Genomic DNA, 7,339 nt, shown 5'->3' with positions numbered 1-7,339 from the left:
ACGCTTGCTAGATTTTTTTCTTTGCTCAAAGGAACTCGCTCAGAGGACAATAGAACTCCCTCTCAACATGCTAGATTCTAGTGCTTGTTTAGAATAAACATATACAATTTGATTTAGAATCCAGCAATGTGAAGAGAGTAGAGTGTTTGATTTTTTACAATTCAAAGCATGTACTCACATTATTACAACTTTAGCATGTAATCAAGCTTGCATTATGCTCCTTGTACACATTCTCCAAGGCTTACAATAGTCATCCAACCAAAGAGAAACGAACAATGCCCTCACCAAGGCGGCATAACCAATGCAAGAAGCATTAGTGATTAATTGTTAGATTTTTTGCATGTATAGAGTAAAATTGATTAGGAAAATGTGTGGGAATGATAAAGAGAAAGTAGAGGCTCGAGGCAATGCAACCAATATGCAAGGGAATGATGAGAATCCAATCATATGCACAAGAACTTTACCCTAAACCCCATAACCCTAATGCACTTGGCCAAATAGATCAAGAAATGCACAATTGTGTAGAGGAGATCAAGGGAAGAAGGATTATGGATTGAAAAGTCAAGAAATCCAGCAATAATTCCTAATTTTGAAGGTAACTTCCCCGATATACACAGGTGATGGCAGGAGAATGGTTGGAGACCCAAGGTCTGACACATAATGTAAGGAGCAACAGGTGGTTACATTGGAATTGACTTTGGATGTCATAAATTAAAATTAAAATTCAACACAAAAATGAGGCACCATTTCTAAACTCCCCCTTCTTTTTGGGGTCTCCTTTGCCATGCCCTGCGAGTTTTTTTTTTGCTCAAAGGAACTCGCTCAGAGGACAATAGAACTCCCTCTCAACATGCTAGATTCTAGTGCTTGTTTAGAATAGACTTATACAATTTGATTGAGAATCCAGCAATGTGAAGAGAGTAGAGTGTTTGATTTCTTACATTTCAAAGCATGTACTCACATTACAACTTTAGCATGTAATCAACCTTGCATTCTCGAGAGAGATATGTCCTCGGATAGTAAGATTCCCTCCACTGGTTAACGTCCAATCCAGCCTGGTGAATTTAAAAACTTGCGTTTGTGATTAATTGTTGGACTGTTTGCATGTATAGAGTAAAACTGAATAGGAGAATGTGTGGGAATGATAAAGAGAAAGTAGAGGCTCGAGGCAATGCAACCAATATGCAAGGGAATGATGATAATCCCATCATATGCACAAGAACTTTACCCTAAACCCCATAACCCTAATGCACTTGGCCAAATAGATCAAGAAATGCACAATTGTGTAGAGGAGATCAAGGGAAGAAGGATTATGGATTGAAAAGTCAAGAAATCCAGCAATAATTCCTAATTTTGAAGGTAACTTCCCCGATATACAGAGGTGATGGCAGGAGAATGGTTGGAGACCCAAGGTCTGACACATAATGTAAGGAGCAACAGGTGGTTACATTGGAATTGACTTTGGATGTCATAAATTAAAATTAAAATTCAACACAAAAATGAGGCACCATTTCTAAACTCCCCCTTCTTTTTGGGGTCTCCTTTGCCATGCCCTGCGAGTTTTTTTTTTGCTCAAAGGAACTCGCTCAGAGGACAATAGAACTCCCTCTCAACATGCTAGATTCTAGTGCTTGTTTAGAATAGACTTATACAATTTGATTGAGAATCCAGCAATGTGAAGAGAGTAGAGTGTTTGATTTCTTACATTTCAAAGCATGTACTCACATTACAACTTTAGCATGTAATCAAACTTGCATTCTCGAGAGAGATCTGTCCTCGGATAGTAAGATTCCCTCCACTGGTTAACGTCCAATCCAGCCTGGTGAATTTAAAAACTTGCGTTTGTGATTAATTGTTGGACTGTTTGCATGTATAGAGTAAAACTGAATAGGAGAATGTGTGGGAATGATAAAGAGAAAGTAGAGGCTCGAGGCAATGCAACCAATATGCAAGGGAATGATGATAATCCCATCATATGCACAAGAATTTTACCCTAAACCTGGTCTTCTCTGAAAACCTCTTATGCACTCGGCCAAATTGATCAATAAATGCACAATTGTGTAGAGGAGATCAAGGGAAGAGGGATTATGAATTGAAATCCCACAATAAGTCCTAATTTTGAAGGTAACTTCCCCAATATATAGAGGCCATGGCAAGGAGAATGGTTGGAGACCCAAGGTCTGAGATGGAACATACAGAGCAACAGGTGGTTACATTGGAATTAATTTTTGATGTCATAAATTAAAATTGAAATTCAACAGAAGAATGAGGCACCACTTCTAAACTCCCCCTTCTTTTTGGGGTCTCCTTTGCCACGCTTGCTAGATTTTTTTCTTTGCTCAAAGGAACTCGCTCAGAGGACAATAGAACTCCCTCTCAACATGCTAGATTCTAGTGCTTGTTTAGAATAAACATATACAATTTGATTTAGAATCCAGCAATGTGAAGAGAGTAGAGTGTTTGATTTTTTACAATTCAAAGCATGTACTCACATTATTACAACTTTAGCATGTAATCAAGCTTGCATTATGCTCCTTGTACACATTCTCCAAGGCTTACAATAGTCATCCAACCAAAGAGAAACGAACAATGCCCTCACCAAGGCGGCATAACCAATGCAAGAAGCATTAGTGATTAATTGTTAGATTTTTTGCATGTATAGAGCAAAATTGATTAGGAAAATGTGTGGGAATGATAAAGAGAAAGTAGAGGCTCGAGGCAATGCAACCAATATGCAAGGGAATGATGAGAATCCAATCATATGCACAAGAACTTTACCCTAAACCCCATAACCCTAATGCACTTGGCCAAATAGATCAAGAAATGCACAATTGTGTAGAGGAGATCAAGGGAAGAAGGATTATGGATTGAAAAGTCAAGAAATCCAGCAATAATTCCTAATTTTGAAGGTAACTTCCCCGATATACAGAGGTGATGGCAGGAGAATGGTTGGAGACCCAAGGTCTGACACATAATGTAAGGAGCAACAGGTGGTTACATTGGAATTGACTTTGGATGTCATAAATTAAAATTAAAATTCAACACAAAAATGAGGCACCATTTCTAAACTCCCCCTTCTTTTTTGGGGCTCCTTTGCCATGCCTTGCGAGTTTTTTTCTTGCTCAAAGGAACTCGCTCAGAGGACAATAGAACTCCCTCTCAACATGCTAGATTCTAGTGCTTGTTTAGAATAGACTTATACAATTTGATTGAGAATCCAGCAATGTGAAGAGAGTAGAGTGTTTGATTTCTTACATTTCAAAGCATGTACTCACATTACAACTTTAGCATGTAATCAAACTTGCATTCTCGAGAGAGATCTGTCCTCGGATAGTAAGATTCCCTCCACTGGTTAACGTCCAATCCAGCCTGGTGAATTTAAAAACTTGCGTTTGTGATTAATTGTTGGACTGTTTGCATGTATAGAGTAAAACTGAATAGGAGAATGTGTGGGAATGATAAAGAGAAAGTAGAGGCTCGAGGCAATGCAACCAATATGCAAGGGAATGATGATAATCCCATCATATGGACAAGAATTTTACCCTAAACCTGGTCTTCTCTGAAAACCTCTTATGCACTCGGCCAAATTGATCAATAAATGCACAATTGTGTAGAGGAGATCAAGGGAAGAGGGATTATGAATTGAAAAGTCAAGAAATCCCACAATAAGTCCTAATTTTGAAGGTAACTTCCCCAATATATAGAGGCGATGGCAAGGAGAATGGTTGGAGACCCAAGGTCTGAGATGGAACATACAGAGCAACAGGTGGTTACATTGGAATTAATTTTTGATGTCATAAATTAAAATTGAAATTCAACAGAAGAATGAGGCACCACTTCTAAACTCCCCCTTCTTTTTGGGGTCTCCTTTGCCACGCTTGCTAGATTTTTTTCTTTGCTCAAAGGAACTCGCTCAGAGGACAATAGAACTCCCTCTCAACATGCTAGATTCTAGTGCTTGTTTAGAATAAACATATACAATTTGATTTAGAATCCAGCAATGTGAAGAGAGTAGAGTGTTTGATTTTTTACAATTCAAAGCATGTACTCACATTATTACAACTTTAGCATGTAATCAAGCTTGCATTATGCTCCTTGTACACATTCTCCAAGGCTTACAATAGTCATCCAACCAAAGAGAAACGAACAATGCCCTCACCAAGGCGGCATAACCAATGCAAGAAGCATTAGTGATTAATTGTTAGATTTTTTGCATGTATAGAGCAAAATTGATTAGGAAAATGTGTGGGAATGATAAAGAGAAAGTAGAGGCTCGAGGCAATGCAACCAATATGCAAGGGAATGATGAGAATCCAATCATATGCACAAGAACTTTACCCTAAACCCCATAACCCTAATGCACTTGGCCAAATAGATCAAGAAATGCACAATTGTGTAGAGGAGATCAAGGGAAGAAGGATTATGGATTGAAAAGTCAAGAAATCCAGCAATAATTCCTAATTTTGAAGGTAACTTCCCCGATATACAGAGGTGATGGCAGGAGAATGGTTGGAGACCCAAGGTCTGACACATAATGTAAGGAGCAACAGGTGGTTACATTGGAATTGACTTTGGATGTCATAAATTAAAATTAAAATTCAACACAAAAATGAGGCACCATTTCTAAACTCCCCCTTCTTTTTGGGGTCTCCTTTGCCATGCCCTGCGAGTTTTTTTTTTGCTCAAAGGAACTCGCTCAGAGGACAATAGAACTCCCTCTCAACATGCTAGATTCTAGTGCTTGTTTAGAATAGACTTATACAATTTGATTGAGAATCCAGCAATGTGAAGAGAGTAGAGTGTTTGATTTCTTACATTTCAAAGCATGTACTCACATTACAACTTTAGCATGTAATCAAACTTGCATTCTCGAGAGAGATATGTCCTCGGATAGTAAGATTCCCTCCACTGGTTAACGTCCAATCCAGCCTGGTGAATTTAAAAACTTGCGTTTGTGATTAATTGTTGGACTGTTTGCATGTATAGAGTAAAACTGAATAGGAGAATGTGTGGGAATGATAAAGAGAAAGTAGAGGCTCGAGGAAATGCAACCAATATGCAAGGGAATGATGATAATCCCATCATATGCACAAGAATTTTACCCTAAACCTGGTCTTCTCTGAAAACCTCTTATGCACTCGGCCAAATTGATCAATAAATGCACAATTGTGTAGAGGAGATCAAGGGAAGAGGGATTATGAATTGAAAAGTCAAGAAATCCCACAATAAGTCCTAATTTTGAAGGTAACTTCCCCCATATATAGAGGCGATGGCAAGGAGAATGGTTGGAGACCCAAGGTCTGACACATAATGTAAGGAGCAACAGGTGGTTACATTGGAATTGACTTTGGATGTCATAAATTAAAATTAAAATTCAACACAAAAATGAGGCACCATTTCTAAACTCCCCCTTCTTTTTGGGGTCTCCTTTGCCATGCCCTGCGAGTTTTTTTTTTGCTCAAAGGAACTCGCTCAGAGGACAATAGAACTCCCTCTCAACATGCTAGATTCTAGTGCTTGTTTAGAATAGACTTATACAATTTGATTGAGAATCCAGCAATGTGAAGAGAGTAGAGTGTTTGATTTCTTACATTTCAAAGCATGTACTCACATTACAACTTTAGCATGTAATCAACCTTGCATTCTCGAGAGAGATATGTCCTCGGATAGTAAGATTCCCTCCACTGGTTAACGTCCAATCCAGCCTGGTGAATTTAAAAACTTGCGTTTGTGATTAATTGTTGGACTGTTTGCATGTATAGAGTAAAACTGAATAGGAGAATGTGTGGGAATGATAAAGAGAAAGTAGAGGCTCGAGGCAATGCAACCAATATGCAAGGGAATGATGATAATCCCATCATATGCACAAGAACTTTACCCTAAACCCCATAACCCTAATGCACTTGGCCAAATAGATCAAGAAATGCACAATTGTGTAGAGGAGATCAAGGGAAGAAGGATTATGGATTGAAAAGTCAAGAAATCCAGCAATAATTCCTAATTTTGAAGGTAACTTCCCCGATATACAGAGGTGATGGCAGGAGAATGGTTGGAGACCCAAGGTCTGACACATAATGTAAGGAGCAACAGGTGGTTACATTGGAATTGACTTTGGATGTCATAAATTAAAATTAAAATTCAACACAAAAATGAGGCACCATTTCTAAACTCCCCCTTCTTTTTGGGGTCTCCTTTGCCATGCCCTGCGAGTTTTTTTTTTGCTCAAAGGAACTCGCTCAGAGGACAATAGAACTCCCTCTCAACATGCTAGATTCTAGTGCTTGTTTAGAATAGACTTATACAATTTGATTGAGAATCCAGCAATGTGAAGAGAGTAGAGTGTTTGATTTCTTACATTTCAAAGCATGTACTCACATTACAACTTTAGCATGTAATCAAACTTGCATTCTCGAGAGAGATCTGTCCTCGGATAGTAAGATTCCCTCCACTGGTTAACGTCCAATCCAGCCTGGTGAATTTAAAAACTTGCGTTTGTGATTAATTGTTGGACTGTTTGCATGTATAGAGTAAAACTGAATAGGAGAATGTGTGGGAATGATAAAGAGAAAGTAGAGGCTCGAGGCAATGCAACCAATATGCAAGGGAATGATGATAATCCCATCATATGCACAAGAATTTTACCCTAAACCTGGTCTTCTCTGAAAACCTCTTATGCACTCGGCCAAATTGATCAATAAATGCACAATTGTGTAGAGGAGATCAAGGGAAGAGGGATTATGAATTGAAATCCCACAATAAGTCCTAATTTTGAAGGTAACTTCCCCAATATATAGAGGCCATGGCAAGGAGAATGGTTGGAGACCCAAGGTCTGAGATGGAACATACAGAGCAACAGGTGGTTACATTGGAATTAATTTTTGATGTCATAAATTAAAATTGAAATTCAACAGAAGAATGAGGCACCACTTCTAAACTCCCCCTTCTTTTTGGGGTCTCCTTTGCCACGCTTGCTAGATTTTTTTCTTTGCTCAAAGGAACTCGCTCAGAGGACAATAGAACTCCCTCTCAACATGCTAGATTCTAGTGCTTGTTTAGAATAAACATATACAATTTGATTTAGAATCCAGCAATGTGAAGAGAGTAGAGTGTTTGATTTTTTACAATTCAAAGCATGTACTCACATTATTACAACTTTAGCATGTAATCAAGCTTGCATTATGCTCCTTGTACACATTCTCCAAGGCTTACAATAGTCATCCAACCAAAGAGAAACGAACAATGCCCTCACCAAGGCGGCATAACCAATGCAAGAAGCATTAGTGATTAATTGTTAGATTTTTTGCATGTATAGAGCAAAATTGATTAGGAAAATGTGTGG

This window comes from Cibotium barometz, chromosome 14 (assembly GCF_041138505.1).
Source record: "Cibotium barometz isolate CiBa-2024 chromosome 14, ASM4113850v1, whole genome shotgun sequence".
NCBI classification, from domain to species: domain Eukaryota; kingdom Viridiplantae; phylum Streptophyta; class Polypodiopsida; order Cyatheales; family Cibotiaceae; genus Cibotium; species Cibotium barometz.
Note: the sequence above shows the minus strand (reverse complement) of the source record.